The sequence below is a fragment of the Peromyscus eremicus genome, chromosome 13 (assembly GCF_949786415.1).
Source record: "Peromyscus eremicus chromosome 13, PerEre_H2_v1, whole genome shotgun sequence".
In the NCBI taxonomy this organism is placed as follows: domain Eukaryota; kingdom Metazoa; phylum Chordata; class Mammalia; order Rodentia; family Cricetidae; genus Peromyscus; species Peromyscus eremicus.
Window position 1 is genome coordinate 26,000,795 of NC_081429.1, and position 20,929 is coordinate 26,021,723.

Genomic DNA, 20,929 nt, shown 5'->3' on the forward strand with positions numbered 1-20,929 from the left:
GTGCTGTCCCGTAGTCAGGCAAGATGCTCAGTCATCCCAGGGACTAATGTCCTATGTAATCTGTGTGCTGCATGATCACATAATCTATGCACATGTGTGGCATAGCCACATAAGCCCAAATGTGCATGTGTGTGTGTCAGGGGGAACCTATAAGAGTGGGTTCCACCTGTTCCTTCTCTCTCTTCCTGCATGGTCATTCCTATGCACACCCCTTCTTTCCCTTCCCTTAATAAACTCTTAAAACAAGTGGGTTTTCTTGTGCCTTGTGGCTTCTCTTGTATGGTAAACAGCACCACTTAATAAATAACACATACCACTGACACTTCATCTGCACTTTGCATAGCTGTGAGTTTCTGTATGAACTGCTGTCCACTGCACAAAGAAACCCCTGATCCGTTCTGAGAGCCACACTAATCTGTGGGTATAGAGAGTAATTCAGAGGGCAGGTTGATACATTGTCCATTTAGCAAACTAATAGTAGTAAGCTCACCCCTGGAGCTTGTGAGTAACCTGCTTTTTAAACTTGAGTGTGCAACAGGATGACCTGGAAGACTATTGACACCGTGGGTATCTGGACTAGACTCAGGCATTCTAACTTGATAAATCTAGATGTATAGTCCAGCGACTTGCATGTCCAACAAGCACCCGGGTAATGCAGGAACCTTGTTGAGAACTACTAACCTAAGTGAAGCTTGGCCCTCTCAGTAGGATATCCTTAGGATATGTTGCTTTAATAATGACTGAAAATAAATAGAATTTCAAACTTTATTTCAGACTAGGAAGCCATGTAAAGAAATTTCTTGATGAGAAGGATTTGAGTCCTGGGTTTCTTCTACTTAGGTCTCTGTCATCTGTGGGAGTGACTGATACTGACCTATACCACAGACCTTCATGCTGGCCAGGAGGAAGCAAGACAGCAGAGAGCATAGAGAATCTAAAGGATCAATCCACAATTTGCTTACAAACTTTGCAATCACATCTAATTGGCCAGAACTGAGTCACGTGATGAAGTGCAAGGGAGGCTGGGAAGGGATGCTTCTATCCTGTTGGTCATGTGTCTAGGTATAATTCAAGGAGTTTTATCATGGCAAAGAAGAAGAGAACGATGAGGTAAGTGGGGTAATGACCCACCTCTGCTGTCTGATCCCATTCTCATTTCTAGCAATACTTACAGACATGCCAAGAACTCAGTTTCCATCAGGGGACAGCATAGGATGTCTGCTGGGGAATTTTGCAAAGGTTTCCTGAATGGTGTTGTCTTAGTTAGGTTTTTGTTGCTGTGAAGAGACACCATGGCCACAGCAACTCTTATAAATGAAAACATTTAACTGCGGGGGATCATTTACAGTTTCAGAGGCTCAGTCCATTATTATCATGGTGAGGAGCATGGCAGCATTCAGGCAGATATGGTGTTGGAGCTGAGAGTCCTACATCTTGACTCAGAAGCAACAGGAAGTCGACTGATTCACTGGGCGGTATCCTGAGCATAGGAAACCTCAAAGCCTGCCCCCACAGTGACACACGTCCTCCAACAAGGTCACACCTATTCCAACAAAGCCACATCTCCCTGTAGTGCCACTCTATGAGCTTATGGGAGCCAAATACATTCAAACTACCATATTCTACTCCCTGGCCCCCATAAACCTTTAACAATATCATAATGCAAAATGCATTTAGTCTGACTTCAAAATTCCCCATTGTCTTTCGTAGTCTCAACACTGTTTCAAAGTTCAAAGTCTTTTTTGAGATTCATGCAATCTCTTAACTATAATCCCCTATAAAATCAAATTGAAAAGCAGATCACATACTTCCAACATATAATGGCATAGGATATACATTACCATTCCAAAATGTGGGGGAGGGAGCATAGTGAGGAAATACTGGACCAAAGCAAAACCAAAAGCCAGGTGGGCAAACTCTCAACTCTGCATAGAAATGCTCTTCAGATCTCTAACTCTACTCAGCTTTGTTGACTGCAGCACACTTCTTTCCCTTGGGCTGGTTCCTCTCCCTGTTAGCAGCTCTCCTCGGCAAATATCCCACAACTCTGGCATCTCTAGCATCTTGAGTTCTCCAAGGCGATCTAGTCTTCAACTTCACATAATGGCCTTTCTACTAGGCCTCCATTCAGGGAACCCCTGACACATGCCTGGCCTCAGCAGCTTTCCTTAGGCACAGAGACAATTTCCATAATCCTTTTCTTCTATCCTTAACTCTAAAGCTAGAACCATGTGGATGAACCTGCAAAATTCTGCTGCTTGCTGGGGCTGGAACACGGCCCTCTCATTCAATTACATCTTCACCAGCTTTCTGTTTGCCACCTTCACTGACTAAGCTTGGCTGTTCTTCAACTTGCTCTGTAGACCAGTCTGGCCTCAAACTCAGAGATCCACCAGCCTCTGCTTTCCCAGTGCTGGGTTTAAAAGTGTGTACCACCACACTTGGCTCTAAGCTTTTCTTAAATTCCTTTTTACAAGTTGGAAATTTAGCTGGGTGGGATCTGCCTGCCTTTGCCTCATGAGTGCTGGGACTACAGGTGTGCACCATCTCACCTGGCTCTAAGCTTTTCTTTAGTTCCTTTTCATGATATAGCTTAATTAGAGTTAGCACCAAAAACCACATGAGTCTATATTAGGCTGCATTGAGATTTCTTCTGCCAATAGAATTAATCTAAAATTCTTCATTTTAGTCTTGGGCAAACTTTTTGGACAAGGGCAAAAAGCAGCTGCTTCCTTCACCAAAATATCCTAAGAATGATTTCTAGGCAACATACTAAAATTCTTCTCCTCTGAAATCTAATAGGAATTCTAGCCATGCCCCCATGACTGTGCATGCACTGGCGAGACACTCAGTCATTTCCTGGGCTGTACATCCTACATAAGCTGTGTGCTGCGTGGTCATGTGTGCAGCATGGACACATGCGCAGCGTGATCGTGTAATCTATGCACATGCGCATGCGTAGCTATGTAGGCCCATATGCGCATGCGTGGGGGAGTCCATAAAAAGCGGATCCCATGTACCCACCCCTCTCTTTTGCACATGTCTCTCAAATAGGCCTAAGTACACCCTTTCCTGTCCCTCCCTTCTAATGAACTCTCATAGTGGGTTTTGTTGTACCTCATGACTTTCCTCGCAGGGTAAACAGCGCCACATAAAACTAACAAAACCTCTTGAGGTAGCCCCCTACAGTTCACCAAATCACACTCAGTATGTCTCAGTAAGCAGTGCTTAAAGTATTCCACTGCTTTCCTAACCCCAGTTCCCAAAGTACATATTACTCCAAACAAAAGCATGGTCAGGCCTATCACAACAACATCTCAGTCCCTGGTACCAACTTCTGTCTTACTTAAGATTTTTATTGCTGTGAAGAGACACCATGACCACAGCAACTCTTATAAATGAAAACATTTATTTGAGGGGGCTCGCTTACAGCTTCAGAGGTTCAGTCCATCATCATCGTGGTGAGGAGCCTGGCAGTGTGCAGCCAGACATGCTGGAGCCGAGAGTCCAGATCTTGACTTAGAGGTAACAGGAAGTCAACTGACTCCCTGGGAGGTATCCTGAGCCTAGGAAACCTCAAAGCCCGCCCCCCATAGTGACACACTTCCTCCAACAAGACCACACCTCCCAATAATGCCACGCCCCATGGGCTTATGGGGTCCAATTACATTCAAACTACGGCAGGTGTCTTCTTTGGGATCCCATTATGATAGAAACACTGAAGGAACACTGGGTAATTTGCCGTTTTGAGGAGAGCTAGCCTTTGAATAAATGAGACAGAACCAGAGGAAAAGTTAAACATTTGATGAAGTGGCATGGCCACTTCACTGACCTGTCTGCTGAAGCCCCTCTGCCCAGAGAGCCTTACTATGTCACAAACCACATTTCCAAATAATTACCGGAAAGTTAAGATAACTGATGGTCCCTTCTGCTTCTTTTGATTCTTCTTTCCCCTTTGCTTGTACTCTTAATTTTTTTTTCACTGTAGCCCAGGCTAGCCTACCTAGACTGACCACAAACTCTGTAGGCAATCCTCCTGTCTCAGTGCTGAGCTTACAGATGTGCGCTTCTGTGCTAAATAATGTCATTTCTACATTTTGAACTTTAAGCTTATCCTCTTTTAATACCAATTATAATCCAGTTTTTGTTTTTTTTTTTTAATTATTAAAAAGAAAGTTAACCAGTGATAGGAATTCCAACCATGCCCCCATGGTCGTGCATGCCCGGCAGGACACTTAGACTAGTCATTTTCAGGTCTTCCGTCCTACATAACCCATGCCCCATGGCTACATGGTTATGTAATCGCGCTAACATGACCATGTGATCTACGCACATGCGTGGAATAGCCACATGGGCCTGTGTGTGCAAGTATATCCTGGCCTTTATAAGGCGGCCCCATGCCCCCCCCCTTCTCGAACATGTCCTTCCACAGGCTAGCCTCACCCTCACTATGTTGCCAAGGATAACTTTGAACTTCCTTTTAAAATAGTCCCACCAAATGGGGACCAAGTATTCAAATACATGGGCTTTGGGGGCTCATTCAAACCGTCACAACGTGAAATCGTATTATTGTGTTACTTAAATGAGCTGAGGTTGCTGGGCGGTGGTGGCTCATGCACACCTTTAATCCGAGCACTTGAGAGGCAGAGGTAGGTGGATCTGTGTGAGTTCAAGACCAGCCTGAACTACATAGTGAGTTCCAGGACAGACAGGGCTACACAGAGAAATCCTGTCTCAAAAAACAAACAAACAAATAAAAACCCAAAAAACCAAAAAGAGCTGAGGTTTAAAGGATACAAGTACTCTGTGTGTGTGTGTGTGTGTGTGTGTGTGTGTGTGTGTGTGTGTGTGCATTGCTAGGGATTGAACCCAGGGCCTTATACTAGTAAGTGCTCTGCCACCAAGCTACATACCAACCCATAAATTAATATTTTTTGGGAACCTACTATATGCCTAATATCTTTCCTGTATTTATGAATTCTCTTGGTTTTGGTTTGCCATCTCCTCTTCTCTACAAACATGTCACTGATCATCATAAATGAACTATTTTAAAAGGAAGTTCAAAGTTATCCTTGGCAACATAGTGAGGGTGAGGCTAGCCTGGGCTATATGAGATTCTGTCTCAAAAAAAGAAAAAAAAAAAGATCCCATAGCAACGAGACAGAATGTGAAAGCGATTCCAGGGGATAGCAATGCATCATGGGTAAAATAGATCTTTCTAAAACATAAAGGTCCTTACAAAGCAATGCCCTTTTCTTTTTTATCTACTTATTTTTATTTTATGTGCATTACTGTTTTTCCTGCATGTGTGTCTGTGTGAGGGTGTCAGGTCCCCTAGAACTGGAGCACAGTTGTGAGCCACTGTGTGGGTGCTGAGAACTGAACCCGGGTCCTCTGGAAGAGCAGTCAGTGTTCTTAACCACTTGAGCCATCTCTGCAGCCCCATCAATGCCCTTTTCTTAGAAGCTGAATCAAAACTGTGACTCAGGTGGGTGTAGGGCTCCTCTAGGGCCAGTTTTCACAACTGTTCCTGAATGTGTACAGTGTTAATACCTCATAGCTGTTGAGAGACTCTTAGATACCCAATACGACGTAGCTGTACCTAATGTGCACTGTGTCTGAGTTCCTTTCCTAGAAGACAGATGACATCCAATATATACAAGGATGATTTTGTACTTGCTAATAATCACGGCTGTTTGGGGGTGGCTTAGACCCTCACTCCTTTCTTTATAAAAAGGAGTGTCAACAGCAGCTAGATTCCACCAGCCGAAACCGGATCTGTGTGGCTAGAGCACAGGTTCCCTTTCAGCTGTCTGAAGTCACCACAAGGCCGCGTCTGTTGCTGGTGCACATTTACATGTGGCTCACCTAAATAATTTTTCTCGTAGTTGTACTTCTGTGGTTTCCTTTCCCTCCATGTTCTGTCAGTCATGTCCACACATCCACAGACACACGAAGGTGGAAACTAAGGGCACTTTTCGGATAGCCACAGGTATGGGTCTTCGACTTGTCAGGACACAGGGCAGTTCATGCCCTTTTTTTTTTTTTTTTTTAGATGTGTCTGGGTGTTTTGCTTGCATATTATGTCTATGCACCACACGAGTGCAGTGCCTGTGGAGGCCAGAGGGTGTCAGATCCCCCCCAGAACTGGAATTACAGATGTTTTTAGACAACATGTGGGTGCTGAACTCAGGTCCTCTGTAAGGGCAGCCAGGCCTTTTAACTGCTGAGCCATCTCTCCAGCCCAGAGTTTTACAGGAACCCTCCCAGCCCCCAGCCTTCAAGGGTGTGTGTGCTTAGGAGCATATGTATGGCTACCCAGAAAACACTGCCCTTTAGAGCCCCTAGGAAGCCCTATAAACCCCAGCCCTGCTTGTCTGCAGAGAATCAATCCTCCCCAAGAACCAAAGCCTCCTGGGCTCAGTGAGCTTCTTTCCACAAGGTGATCTACTTCCTCCATGCCCCACACCTAGGGGCTTCTCTGATGCTTCCTTCTGGAGGTTTCATAACTGCCTCTTGGCCCGCTGCGCCTCTCAGCCAGTGTAAAGCCCTCTACCTTATTTCTCAAGCAGAGGAAGGCAAGGCTTCCACACTGAACAGATGTTACCAGGGTTTGAAGTGAACCCAAGGGTGCTATTCTGAAGAAAATGGAAACTTGAGACTGGTCACCAGCGGTGGCATTTTTGGGTCACATCCTTTCAGGTCCAGTCATACGTGTTTCCTGTCTAGTCTTAGTCTACCCTTGTGTTGCTGGAGCCCAGTTCTTCCTTCTCACTTCCACGGTCGTCAGGTCGAGGAAGCAGAGAGCTGAGAGCTATAACAAAGCAAATCTCTGTTTAAAACATAGACACTTCCACGTTACTGGAAGGCACACCACGAACAATGAGGTATTGTTAAACAGCGTTTACCATCTCCAGGTGAAAGGTGTGCCTTTCTGGAGAGAGGGCTTAGCGGTTGAGAGCATTTGCTGCTCTTGCGGAGGACCAAGTTCAGTTCCCAGCACTGACATGGCAGTGGGCAACCATCTGTAACCCCAGTTCCAGGGGATCTGATGCCCACTTCTGGCCTCTGAGGGCACCAGGCACACGCATGTTGTACACATACACTCACGCAAGCAAAATACTGACACTCATTAAAATAAATAAATCTTAAAAAGAACTCACTGAACTAAGTACACGTTTCTTGTAAGCGCTTTCCTCCTAGTACAGGCAATCCTCCAGATTTAAATGAGCACTTACAAGTTTGTAGACGAATCTTAGAAGGTCTTATTAAATGAAAAAACATGGAGCCAGACATAGGGGTGAAAACCTGAGAGGTCAGGGGAGTAGGGAAAGCCACAAGCTAACCTCACCTCACCTCACCGACATCTCAGTCTCCAAAGAGAGCCACTTCCTGTATACCCCACGCCTATATGCCTTTCTGTTCTGTTCTCTCATTGGCTCTCTCAGCCCAGCTACATCACTTCCTCTTCCTGCCCAGCTCTGTCACTTCCTGTCTGTCTGTACAGACCTCCAGACCTCTATGGTTAGTGCTGGCATTAACGGTGTGTGTCACCACACTTGGCTCTGTTACCCAGTGTGGCCTTGAACTCACAGAGATCCAGACAGATCCCTGCCTCCCAAGTGATAGGATTAAAGGTATGTGCTATCATTGCCTGACTTCTATTTAGTGACTGGCTTTTTCCTCTGATCCTCAGATGAATTTTGCTGGGGTGGGGGAGGGACATGATACATCACCACATTAGTTCTTCCTGATACCAAAACCTTTCAACCACATTCATTTCTTAGTTATTTATGGCCACACTGGTTGTATGAGAGATCCCAAAGAATAAGGCTTTCCCTGGCCTCTCCCACCCGGGGACCAGTCCCTAATTCTGGTCCTGCCTCTGTGGTGAGTTGACATGTGGCCTTGGACAAGCCACCTGACCCCTCAGAACTATTTCACACATAGAAGAAGGAGAATGTTATCAGCCTCCATGATTTAATGAAGAGTAAATGAAGGAATTTGTAATGAAAACGTAGGGGCTATGGTGTAGCTCAGTGGAACAATATGTGCTTGGCGTGACCTTGGCGTGCACAAGACCCTGGGTTAGTATAGGAAGAAAAAAAGAGAAGAAAGGAAAACCAAACACTGTATAAAACCATATGTAAAGGCTGGAGAGATGGCTCAGTGGCTAAGAGTACTTGCCGCTTGTCCCAGTTAGGGTTTCTGTTGCTGTGAAGAGACACCATGACCACGGCAACTCTTATAAAGAAAACATTTCATTGGGGTGGCTTACATTTTCAGAGGTTCAGTCCATTATCATCATGGCGTAACATGGTGGTGTGCAGACAGACACGGTGCTGGAGAAGGAGCTGAGAGTCCTGCATCTTGATTTGCAGGTGACAGGAACTGGTCTGAAACACTGGGCATGACTTGCGCATATATGAGACCTCAAAGCCCACCCTCACAGCAACACATTTCCTTCAACAAGACCTCATCTACTCCAACAAGGCCACGCCTCCTAATAGTGTGTTGTTTTAACATCAGCACTGTGGCTGCGCCTTCATCTAGTGCTATGTCAGCCAGCAACTGCAATTCCATAGTTCCCAGCCTGCTTCTAGCAGTGGCCTGGTCAACCAGGTTGCAGCATGGCAAGAATTCTGCTCCCACAGGCCCCGGCCCTGTTGTTGCTGCTAAAGGTAGCTTTAACTAAATCTCTGTCGTTCTAATTATGAATGAGACTCAAGATTCAAAGGCTGGGGTGAAAACCTGTGAGCTCAGAGAGGCCGAGCAGCAACTAGCTAATCCTTTCTCCTTGCTGGCATCCACAGAAGACCTATATTTCCACTTTACCAAACCAGAAAAATCTGTGTCACTCCAAACCACACCCCACTACTCCCGGTGTCTCTCTACCTCTCCCGGAGGCCTTCTGAGGCTCTATGATTACTTTCTGTCAACTAGTGGCTAACACAGCCTCCTGACCCAAGGTTAATTTTATTTAATTAATGAAAATGCAAACTCATGGGCTGGAGAGATGGCTCAGAGGTTAAGAGCACTGGCTGTTCTTCCAGAGGTCCTGAGTTCAATTCCCAGCAACCACATGGTGGCTCACAACCATCTGTAATGAGATCTGGTGCCCTCTTCTGGCCTTCAGGGATACATGCAGACATTACATTGTATATATAATAAATAAATAAATCTTTAAAAAAAAAAAAAAAAAGAAAATGCAAACTCAGGGTTCACAGTGTGATCGAATATCCCCCAACAGTAGTGCCACTCCCTTTGGGGCCATTTCTTTTCAAATCACCACACTACTCTTGCAGCACCCACATCAGGTGACTCACAACCACCTGTAACTCCAGCTTCAAGGGAATAAGTTCTGGCTTCTGGCTTCTTCTGGTATCAGCACACGCGCGCGCGCGCGCACACACACACACACACACACACACACACAAATAAACATAAATCTTTAAATGTTTTGAACTCTGTAAATGTGCACTGCTGTAATGCCAAATATCTTAGCTCGTTCTACAACATTCTTCTGATGTGCAAATTGTGAGAGTATTTTGTTATGTATCCGTGGATATTGCTGGATATTAATAGAAGCCAGTTGGGAGCTGTGACGGTTTGAAAGAGAGATTTCCCATAGTTTCAGACATTTTAATACTTGTGTTTAGGTGGAAGCCCTATCGGCATTATAGACCCAGGGAGTCTGGGATGTTTAGGTGGAAGCCCTACCTGGGCCCCACCTCTCTCTCTCTCCCCAAAGAAAGCCCGCCAAGGGTCAGCTCCTCCCCCAGGGCTGCTCAAGACCACGCCTATAGGCTATTTAAGACCTGGTCACCAGACCTGCCTCTGCCTCGTGCTCTCCCTCCTACCTCCCCCAAGAGTCACCCAGGAGTTGCTTCGCTCTGTTTATTAAACCTGGATTTATTAATTCGGTTTGATTAGCCTACTGCATCATTGGAGGAATGACTGGGGATCCCACTTATCAACGTGGTCTCAAGATGGAGAGTTATGACATGTGGCCTTGTTGGGAGGAAGTACATCACTTGGGGTGGGCGTTGAGGTTTCAGAGGCTCAGGCCGTTCCCAGGGTGCTCTTGGCTTGCTGCTCCAGCTGCCGAGCCTGCTTGTCTCCAGGCTTGCCCTCCATGATGGTGGTGGTGATGAACTCTTATTCCCCTGGAAGCTCAAAGAAATCCTTCCATAAGTTGCCTTGGTCACGGTGTTTGATCACAGGGATAGGAAAGTAACTAATACAAGGGCTAAAAGACTTTTTTAACGTACGGCTGGGGTCAGGGTGTACATGTACCACACAGTGCTTAGACAATTGGGGGAGCTGGTTTTCTACTTTTTACAATATGAGTCCTGAGAATCAAACTCAGGTTGTTAGGCTTAGTGGCAAGGGACCTTACTTACCCTCTGAGCCATCTAATTGGTCTCTGAAAGGATTCTTTTCTAATACAAAGTCATTCATAATATCTTTTTGCTCCCTGGATGTCAAAGCTTTGCTAGACACCTGGAAAGATTTGGATATTAGGTTTTTTTTCGTGGAGAAATAAAGCCAAGAGGATATAAAGTTACCCTTGGGTCTTGCAGGGCCTCAATTTTAGGACCCACATACCCACACCCAAACCTGAAGATGCTCAAGTTCCAAGACAAAATGGCTTAATATTTGTGTATTTCCTATGTGGTTCTGTATACATTAAATCACTTCTATATTATATGTTGTAATATATAACACAAGTAAATGCTATATAAATAGGCCTAACTACATAGTACATAGCAGGGACAATGTAACATTATTTTACTATTTTTTTAAAGATTGTTATTTTTATTTTATGCATGCGGATGTATGTGTGTGCATCTTGTACATGCCTGGTGTCCACAGAGGCCAGAAAAGGACATTGAATTCCCTGGAACTGGAGTTACAGATTGGTGTGAGCTGCCACGTGGGTACTGCGAATCAAACCAGGGTCTTCTGTAAGAGCAATCCATGCTCTTAACCACCAAATCATCACTCCAGACCATTGGTTCTCAACCTGTGGGCCATGACCCTTGGAAGGGGTCACATATCAGATATTCACATTATGATTTGTAACAGTAGCAAACTTACAGTTATAAAGTAGCAATGAAAATAATTTTGTGGGGGGCTGGAGAGATGGCTCAGCGGTTAAGAGCACTGGCTGTTCTTCCAGAGGTCCTGAGTTCAATTCCCAGCAACCACATGGTGGCTCACAACCATCCGTAATGAGATCTGGTGCCCTCTTCTGGCCTGCAGGTGTATATGCAGACAGAACACTGTATACATAATAAATAAATAAATCTTTAAAAAAAAAAAAAAAAAAAAAGAAAATAATTTTGTGGTTGGGGGTCACCACAACATAAAGAACTGTGTTAAAGGGTTGCAGCATTAGGAAGGTTGAGAACCATTGCTCTAGGCCATGTACCACTATTTTTTAATAAGTTCGTTGCTTGTTTCTGGAGAGAGAGTGGAACTTGAACTTGTTATGCAGCTCAGGGCAGCCTCAAACTCATCATCTTCCTGCTTTAGTCCCTGAGCGCAAGGATAAAAAGCATAGGTAACATCTGACTTCAAATACTTTAAAAAATATATTATTATTATTATCTTAAGGATGCGTCTGTGTATGTGAGTGCAGGTGCCCCCAGAGACCAGAGGAGTCAGATCCCCCTGGACCTGGAGTTACAGGTGGTTGTGAGCCACCTGATGTGAGTGCTGGGAATTGAGCTTAGGTCCTCCGGAAGAAGCGAGGAGCCATCTCTCCAGCCCTCGTCCCACAAATACTTTTCAAACCCACAGTGGATGAGTTGAATGCATGGATGGTAGGACGGTTAATTTTACCATTTTGAATTATAAACTTCCCAGGAGACTGGTGAGGCACACCAGAGAAATGAACTGAGGGTGGGAAGGCCCCTCAGTATGAGCAGTACCATCCTATGTAGGGTGAGTGGATGGACTCAAAAGTAGAAGAGACAGTGATCAGAAAGGGCAGGCAAGATGGCTCAGTGGGTAAGGGTGCTGCCTTGACATCCTGAGTTCTGTCCCAGAACCCACATGGTGGAAGAAGAGAACGGACCCCACCCCCACCCCCACTCCCACCCCATCCCCGCACGCACCACGCACGCACCCACGCACCCGCGCGAGTGTACACACACACACACACACACACAAAGTTATCCTCTTGCAAACTGTGCATTGCAGAGAAATGGGAGCAAGGTAAGGGAGGGCGGGAAACAGCCAGAGACGTTAATCCCAGTCTGAGGGCCCAAGGAGCGAAGGCCCCTACATCATCAGGCGATCGGAAAGCAAAGGGGGAAAGCAGACTCCTCCCCCTTACACCTTTTGTGGCCTTCAGGCCCTGAATGGCCAGGCTGATCCCCAGCTGCCCTGGAGAGAGCGATCAGCTTTACCACCTGCACTGTTGAAATGCTAATCTCCCCAGAAGCACTCTTACACACCTACTCCCGGCACCCTGTGGCACAGGAAGCTATCACAATCCTAAGTGAGCGCTACAGCTGGATGTGTCTGTATGAAAACTGGAACAGCTGGACCCGGGAGCACTCGCATTTCCTTACTTTATCATGCATGACACTATCGGTGACAATCTTGGCCAGAAGAGTTAATGGTTCGGTGCCTCAGTTTCTTCATTTGTAAAATGAGCCTGCAACAGTGTTCATTCCATGGTGCGCCTATGAGTGTTTGGTTTTGTTTTTTTTTTCCTTCTATTTATTTATTTGCAAGAGTGGAAAACTTTATTATCAATTGGTTTCAACAGGAAAAATGAGTGACTCCCCTTAGAAGTGTGAACAGCCTGTAAGAGCAGGCGGGGAGCGGAGGTCTACAGTTTTCCCCTCTATACCACAGCAGAAGTGGGACTCAGGGGAAGGACAGGGTCCTCTCCGATCAGCTAGGAGCCCAGAGACCACCACACTTAGGGAAGTCCAGCACAGCTGCTGAGGGTACCAAAGGCTAGGCTGGAGAGGGGCAATAGGAATGTGGAATCCAACCCCTTTGGATGATGTCACCTAGGGGTGTCATGGGCTGAGGATTCTGCTCTGAAGACTTGATGCAAAACTTTGCGCTTCACAACTGTACCCTGGGGTCACCCTATGGCCATTCTCTTCCCATTTCTCCTAACTGTTTCTTCAAGGAAACTCATGCATTTCTACAAAACATTTGCATAGTTGTTTTTTATTTTATTTTATTTTATTTATTTTTGTATACGTGTGTCTGTGTATGTGCATGTGAGTGCAGGTGCCTGGGTGTCTTAGTTAGGGATTCTATGGCTGTGAAGAGACACCATGACCACTACAACTCTGTTTGTTGTTGTTGTTGTTTGCTTTTTGTCTTTTCGACACAGGGTTTCTCTGTCTAGTGACTCTGGCTGTCCTGGATCTCACTCTGTAAACCAGCCTGGCCTCCAACTCACAGAGATCCGCCTGCCTCTACCTCCCAAGTGCTGGGATTAAAGGCGTGTGCCACCACACTCTTGGAAACTCTTATAAAGGAAAATATTTAATTGGGGCTGGCCTACAATTAAATTTCAGAGATTTAGTCCATTATTGTCATGGCAGCATGCAGGCAGACATGACTGGAGAAGGAGCTGAGAGTCCTACATTTTTTTTTTTTTTAAGGATTTTACCATTTTATTAGCATAAAAAAATGATAACAAAACCAAATCATGAACAGGCGAGGAAAGTTGGAAAGAAAAAACACACCCAAGATCTGCTGGGACAAAGGGAAGAGCAGAACCGAGCCCGGGTCAGCAGAGGAAAGACGTTTCTTTTCCTGGAACTCACTTGGTAGCCCAGGCTGGCCTCGAACTCACAGAGATCCGCCTGGCTCTGCCTCCTGAGTGCTGGGATTAAAGGCATACACCACCACCACCCGGCAAAGAACAAGTAGTTCTGTGTAGTTTTGGTGCCTGTCCTGGATCTCGCTCTGTAGACCAGACTGGCCTCTAACACAGAGATCCGCCTGCCTCTGCCTCCCAAGTGCTGGGATTAAGTGCTTGCACCACCACCGCCTAAGAACAAGTATTTGATGACAATCTTCTGACGCAAGGCTTGGGGCCCAGAGACAGGGAGTGGCTCAGGGGCTGGGGGACCAGGGCCTAGGGCTGAGGCAGTGGGGGGCAGTCCATGAGCAGTGATGTACTTCTTGTAGGCCTCACGAATGATCTTGAAGGCTCGAGCAGTGGCATAGGGTACATCTGTAACAGGGTCCCGGTACAAAGCTGGACGATGGGTCACTGGGCCGACCTCCCGAACAGGGACCTTGGGGGGTCGCCCTTGGGGGAACCACTCTTCAAATGTTGCATCATCGTGAGCAGTGAGCAGGAGGGACTGCAGGTCCAGTCCCAGCATGTGGAGTCAATGCAGAAGCTGTAGGAGCAGGATCAAGTCCTTCCACATCCACGTTCTCCTCCTTGGGACCAGGTTCCCCCAACAAGCGGGACTGTCACAGAGTGGTAGGTGATTATTGGCCCAGGGCACTTCCGCTTCTTGTGAACCTGCTTCTTTTTGTCTGCTTCAAGCCTTTCATAGGTCTCCAGTGAAGGTAAGCTGAGCTCTTCTGTGATTTTGGCCTCCCTGAGCAGCTCTTCCTGGGTCAGTGGTCCATCACAGTGGGGACCCTTTTGCCTCCGGAACTGTCCTTGCCTCTCTTGAACCCGGAGGAAAGTTTGTCGAGTGTGCTCAGCTGTAGATTGACGCATAGACTTCCGACTGTCAGAGCCATCATCCTGGAGCTCCGGTGGGGCAGCAGTGCCTTCTCCCGGGCCTTCTGAGAGCTACTTGCTGGGGTGCTGACCTTTCGAGGCCTCAAGCTCTTTAGAGGCTCCTTATAGGCTTTGGTGATGACTCTGCGCTTCCTTCTTGGCTCTTCTGCTTCTCCTGGATGGCTCATCCCCGTCATCAATGTCGAAGCCGGAGTCTACCTCATCCTCCGTGTCAGACTGGTCTCCCTGGTACTCATCATCTCCAGACTCCTCTGTGAAACCCCCGTAAGTTGTCTGGTAGAATTCATCTTCCTCCTCTGCTTCCAGGAGCCCAGAAAGCCGGTTCCCAGCCAAACTCATAGCGCCTACGGAGACTGCGCCGCCACCCGCAGCCCCTACTCCAGCTCGGGTTCTCGGAGATGGGTGCTCGACACTCGAGATCTACATCTTAATCTGCAGGCAGCAGGAGCTGAATGCCACACTAGACCTAGAGCATCTGGGACCTCAGAGCCCTTTCCCACAGTGATAAGTGTCCTTCAACAAGGCCACACCCACTCCACAAGGCCACACCTCCTAACGGAGTCACTCCCAATGGGCCAAGCATTCAAACGCATGAGTCTATTTAAACCACCACACTGGGGCAGCCAGAAGCGGGTGTCTGATTCCCTGGAGCCAGGGTTACTGCGGGTTGTGGGCCAGGTGGCGCGGGTGCTGGGATTTGAACTCTAGTCCTTTGCAAGGGCAGTACATACTCTTACCCGCTGAGCCATCTCTCCAGCCAAACATCTTTGTTTTTATTCACATTCTTCTCATCTGTTTCTAGACTCCATGTCACCAGCGTGGCTTTCTCTGGAGTTCCCCTTGCCTTCACTAGATAGGGACAGAGGAAGACAGGAAATTATTTTATAAACAATGATATCACTGAACAGTCAGTCACAAAGCGTGTGTGTGCATTCGATTGCTTTGTTGATATATGAAGCTTGTGATCTACACCTCCCCCCCCCCCCCGCGCCGCCCCACCCACGCACCCAATGTTTTCTCCCTGGTTTCATCTAACCGGTTTATTTCTTCCTAATCCACAGAAAACCTTCCTCCGAGCACCGAAACACACGTGGGTGTGAGTCAGAGACAAACAGAGGAGGTCCTGTCTCCTGGAGCTCATTGGTAAGCTGTAGACCCCAGAACATCAGCCGCTACTTCAGGCTTAGATGTGGAGAGCTGGCGCTCCGGTCGAATGATCTCAGGACTTTGGAGTGAGCTACGGGCAAGGTTGCGGGCGATTTCAGGTTGAACCTGTTTGGTGTCTTTTTGCTGCAGGGAGGCAACCACACACAGTCCTGCGTTTGCTTTCTCTGTGCCAAGTTTCAGAGCTTTTGCGGCGAACGCGGAGGAAGTCTCACTATCTAGACAGGGGCTGCTTTGTGAGCTAAATGGCTAGCCCAGGATTCTGGCCAATAGGGGAAATGTTCTCAGAAAATAAAGCTACTCGCAAAGGCATCAGAGTCACAGACCAGCTCTGTAAAAACCCAACAAAGGATGCTAACTCTGCTACCAAAAGTTTTTATTCCCCAGAACACAAGAGCCTGTAATGTACTCATCCTGAGATCTTGCTGCCTCCTCTGGTACCAGTGTGGGGAAACTTATATTTTCTTTCTTTTCTTTTCTTGCTTCTCAAATTCCCTCTCCTTTCCTCCTTTTAGCTTGACATTGTCCTCTGCCTACTTAAAATGCACGATGAGTTCACTTACTGCGTTATGTATGAAGACATTTTATCACACATGCCTTTGTTTCCACTTGGTGTATTTTAGCCCCGTCTCATGTTATGAAAATCTTTCGAAAACATAACTCCCTTTTTCATGTTTATTTGCATTTATTTTGTGCTGAATACTTTCCCATGCCATAAGTTTTTGTCTCCTTGGTGTCTTCTGGGATATCTTTTTTTTTTTTTTTTTTCTGTGTAGTCTCCTCTTCTGTTTCAGAGACAATGTGTTCGTTGTTTTGCAGTGAGGATCATCTCTGAGCCTGTGGGAGGGTTAGCCTGACCCAGCTCTCTCATCACCACATGGCTGCAGCTTTTGTTCCTCTGGAGATGCCCATCATCCAGAGCATCAGTGTCTACATCCTCAAGTTCAGCATTACTTTGCATTTTAAGCATATGAAGTAAAAGTTCAGCATTTGGGCTGGCGAAGTAGATGGCTCAGAGAGGGAAGGTGACTGCTGCCAAGCCTCACGGCCTAAGTTCAATTCCCACGACTCATACGGTGGGAAGAGAAAACCAAATTGTCGTGCATGAAGGCAAATTGTCCTCTGACCTTCATACATGCACCATGGTGCGTGGCGCGTGCTCGCTCACACACACACACACACACACACACACACACACACACATACACAGAGTCGTAGACACAGTGAGTCAGAAATAAATGTAATTAAAAAAAAATCAACCAGCATTCATTTTGGTCCACTGGCTCTGTGACCAGCCCCCCTTGGCCTGGGGTACATGGCTCACACTGTTTCTGTAAGTGACATCTGTCAGGTCTTTGGTGACTTTTATGGTAGACACATCCTTGATGGCTTGGACACTTTTACGAACAGAGAATGAACAAAAAGATTTGATCCTCTAAATGTGCCTGGTTGTGTTGGCTTTTCTCAGTCGAGAGAGCAGTGAACCATTTTCCCCAGGCCACCTCAGGCTGCTTACAGGAGAACTGAAAACTCAACCCTTGGAGGTTATTTAATGTTTCAAGTTAGGTCCTGCTACTACTTAGCCAATGCCTCCTTTCATCTCTGGATTGCTCCTCTCCAGCACCGCCTGTGATTAAAATGTCACCGGCTGCCAGCTATTAATAGATTAAAAATTGTGCATTTGGGAGTGCCTATGTTCAAGGCTAGGCTGGTCGCCTTTATGAATACTCACACCATTTAGGGAACTCCGCCCTCCTGCCTCCACCACAGGTGATCAGTCAGGACAGGCGTAGCTACCTGATCTAGGACAAGCCAGAAGATGCTGATATGAACCAGCAGTGGACAAAGATAAGCTGTGTCAAACTGAGAAATGGCACACGAGGCACTTACCCAGGGAAGGCAAAAAATTAGGTATAAATAAAAGCCTTGAGTGAGATGACATCATTGCGGGGGGGGGGTGGGGGGGTGGGGGGGTGGGGGGTGGGGGCCGGTGGGGGGGGTGGGGGGGGAGGACGGGACTGGAGATTTGCCCTCCTAGCTGGGCTCTCCCACTTGGTTTAGACTCACCCCATGTTAACTGAGCTGAACTTGACAACTAAAATGTGTGTATATTTAAGGTGTATAATGTTTTGATATACACATACATCATGAAATTATGCCAATTAACATAGCCGTCATCTGACATTGCTTCCAACTGTGTGTGTGTCTTTGTGTACACTGATTTACTCTCTGGGTGTGGTGGAGCAAGCCTTTAATCCTAGCACTCAAGGCAGGGGCAGGCAGAGCGCTGTAAATTTAAGGCCAATTTGGTCTACATCTTGAGTTTCAGGACATCTAGGGCTATGTAGAGAGATCCTATCTCAAAAAAAAAAAAAAAAAAGAAAAAAGAAAGGTTCACTCTAGCAGATGGCACAACAATTTCTATGCCTAATAGCTCACGTCTCCCTCTAACTCCAGCCCCAGGACTGGGGCTCCGAGGGCACCTGCACTTAACATGTGCACATTCACAGATACACATATTCAAATAATTAAAAATAACCATGACTGGAGACACTGATCAAGGGTTAAGAGCACTTGCTGCTCTGTCAGAGGACTCTTTTCTGTTCTCAGGGCCCATTTTTGGTGGCTCACGATCATCTGTAACTCTAGCTCCAGGGGATCTGACACCCTATTCCGGACACATACACAGACGTAAAGACATGCGCATGCGACTGTGTGCACATGCAGATAAAATAAATATTTTAAAATAAAATAATCTTTATAAAAAGATTTACTCTCCTAGCAAATCAAGAACATTTCAGATGGACTCTCTTAGCGCCTTCCAACTGTGTGCTATTCATGGTGCTACACGTTGGATCTCTAGAATCGATTCATTTCATAACTGAATGTAGTAGTACTTTCTCGCCGGGACTACCAGCCTGCAAATAATGACACGGATACTCATTACTAATTATGAAAGCTTGGCCTTTAGCCTACGTTTGTTTCCAACTAGCTCTTATACTTTAACCCGTATTTTTTAATCTACATTCTGCCGTGTGGCTCGATACCTCATCTCCATACTGCCTGTCCTGTTTCCCCTACATCTTGATGGCATCTCCCCACCTCTCCTCTTCCCAGAGTCGTCTCTCTCCCCGGAAGTCCCACCTATTCTCTCCTGCCTAGCTATTGGACGTTCAGCTCTTTATTACCCCAATCTCAGCAATACATCTTCACACACTATACAAACACAGCGTCTGAAAGCTCACACCTCTTGACCTGCATCTCCCCACTTCACCAAACTCCAGGCCCTGGAAACCACCATTTAATTCCCCATTACGAGTTCCACTCTGCTGTTGTCCACATATAAATGAAACCATGCATCACTTCTGACCCTGGCTTCCTCCATGGACAGGTTCACTCACATTACCAGGACTTCCAAGTGTTGAACAGTTCTCTGTTGCATTTGGGTAGCACACTTTTCACCTATGACACGAACACAGGATGTTTCCTGTATTTGTGGTGTGGTGAGAAATGCTTCAGTGAATGAATGCAAGTGTTACTGATGTTTTTTGTTTGTTTGTTTGTTTTTTGTTCTTTTTGGCTCCTTTGGGGGGCCTGCCACCCAGCTCCCCAATAAATCACACATGAAGGTTTATTCTTTTTTTTTGGTTTTTTGAGACAGGGTTTCTGTGTAGCTTTGGAGCCTGTCCTGGAACTCACTCTGTAGCCCAGGCTGGCTTCGAACTCACAGAGATCCACCTGCCTCTGCCTCCCAAGTGCTGGGATTAAAGGCATGTGTCACCACCACCTGGCTGAAGGTTTATTCTTAATTATTAATACCCGGCCTTAGCTTGGCTTGTTTCTTGCCAGCTTTTCTTAACTTAAATCATCCTATCTACCTTTTGCCTCCGGGCTTTTTCCTTTTCTTACTTCTGTAATCTTACTTTCACTCTTACTCCATGGCTGGCTGGGTGGCTGGCCCCTTCTTTTCTTATTCCTTGATCTCTCTTGCTTCTCCTCCTCCTCCTCCCAGATTTCTCCTTCTATTTATTCTCTCTGCCTGGCCACCCCACCTATTTGTCTCTCCTGCCTTGCTATTGGCCATTCAGCTCTTTATTAGACCATCAGGTGTTTTACACAGGCACAGTAGCACAGCTTCACAGACTTAAACAAATGCAGCATAAAAGAATGCAACACATTTCTGCATCATTAAACAAATGTTCCACATCATAAACAAATGTAATACATGTTATAATATTCTCCAACAAGATGTCTCTTTGAGACACCTTAATCTTTCCTGGACTGATCTTTAATTCTTTTAAATCTCCTTTCTGGGACTGGAGGCAAACTGCTGAGAGCTGCCATGTGGGTCCAGGGGCTCGAACCTGGGTCCTCTGGAAGAGCAGTCAGTGTTCTTAAATTGAAGATAATCATACTTACTTGCTGTGGGATGTTCTGTATGGCAAATGTGTTGCTAATTAGTCAATAAATAAAACACTGATTGGCCATTGGCTAGGCAGGAAGTGTAGGCGGGACAAGGAGGAGAATAAAGCTGGGAAGTGGAAGGCTGAGTCAGAGAGATACTGCCAGCCACCACGATGACAAACAGCATGTGAAGATGCCGGTAAGCCACGAGCCATGTGGCAAGGTATAGATTAATGGAAATGGATTAATTTAAGCTGTAAGAACAGCTAGCAAGAAGCCTGCCACGGCCATACAGTTTGTAAGCAATATAAGTCTCTGTGTTTACTTGGTTGGGTCTGAGCGGCTGTGGGACTGGCAGGTGAGAGAGATTTGTCCTGACTGTGGGCAGGAAAACTCAAGCTACTCTTACCTCAGGGTTTTTAGAAGGATTCAAGATATTATAAGTAACATAAGTGTATGCAACCTAACAGAACTTTATTTTGTATTTTCTATTTATTATTTTTAGACCATGGGTCCCAGGCAGGCTGGCTTTAAACCCACTATATAACCAAGGATGAACTTGAATTTCTTTATAAAAAGACATTTAAAAGATTATTTTAATTATGTTTATGTGTC

The 20,929-nt window shown here is 46.2% G+C and overlaps 1 pseudogene; it reads right to left on the reverse strand.

Moving 5' to 3' along the window:
• Positions 1–13,633: 13,633 nt before the first annotated feature.
• On the reverse strand, positions 13,634–15,590 carry LOC131923336 (vacuolar protein sorting-associated protein 72 homolog; annotated as a pseudogene).
• Positions 15,591–20,929: the final 5,339 nt, after the last annotated feature.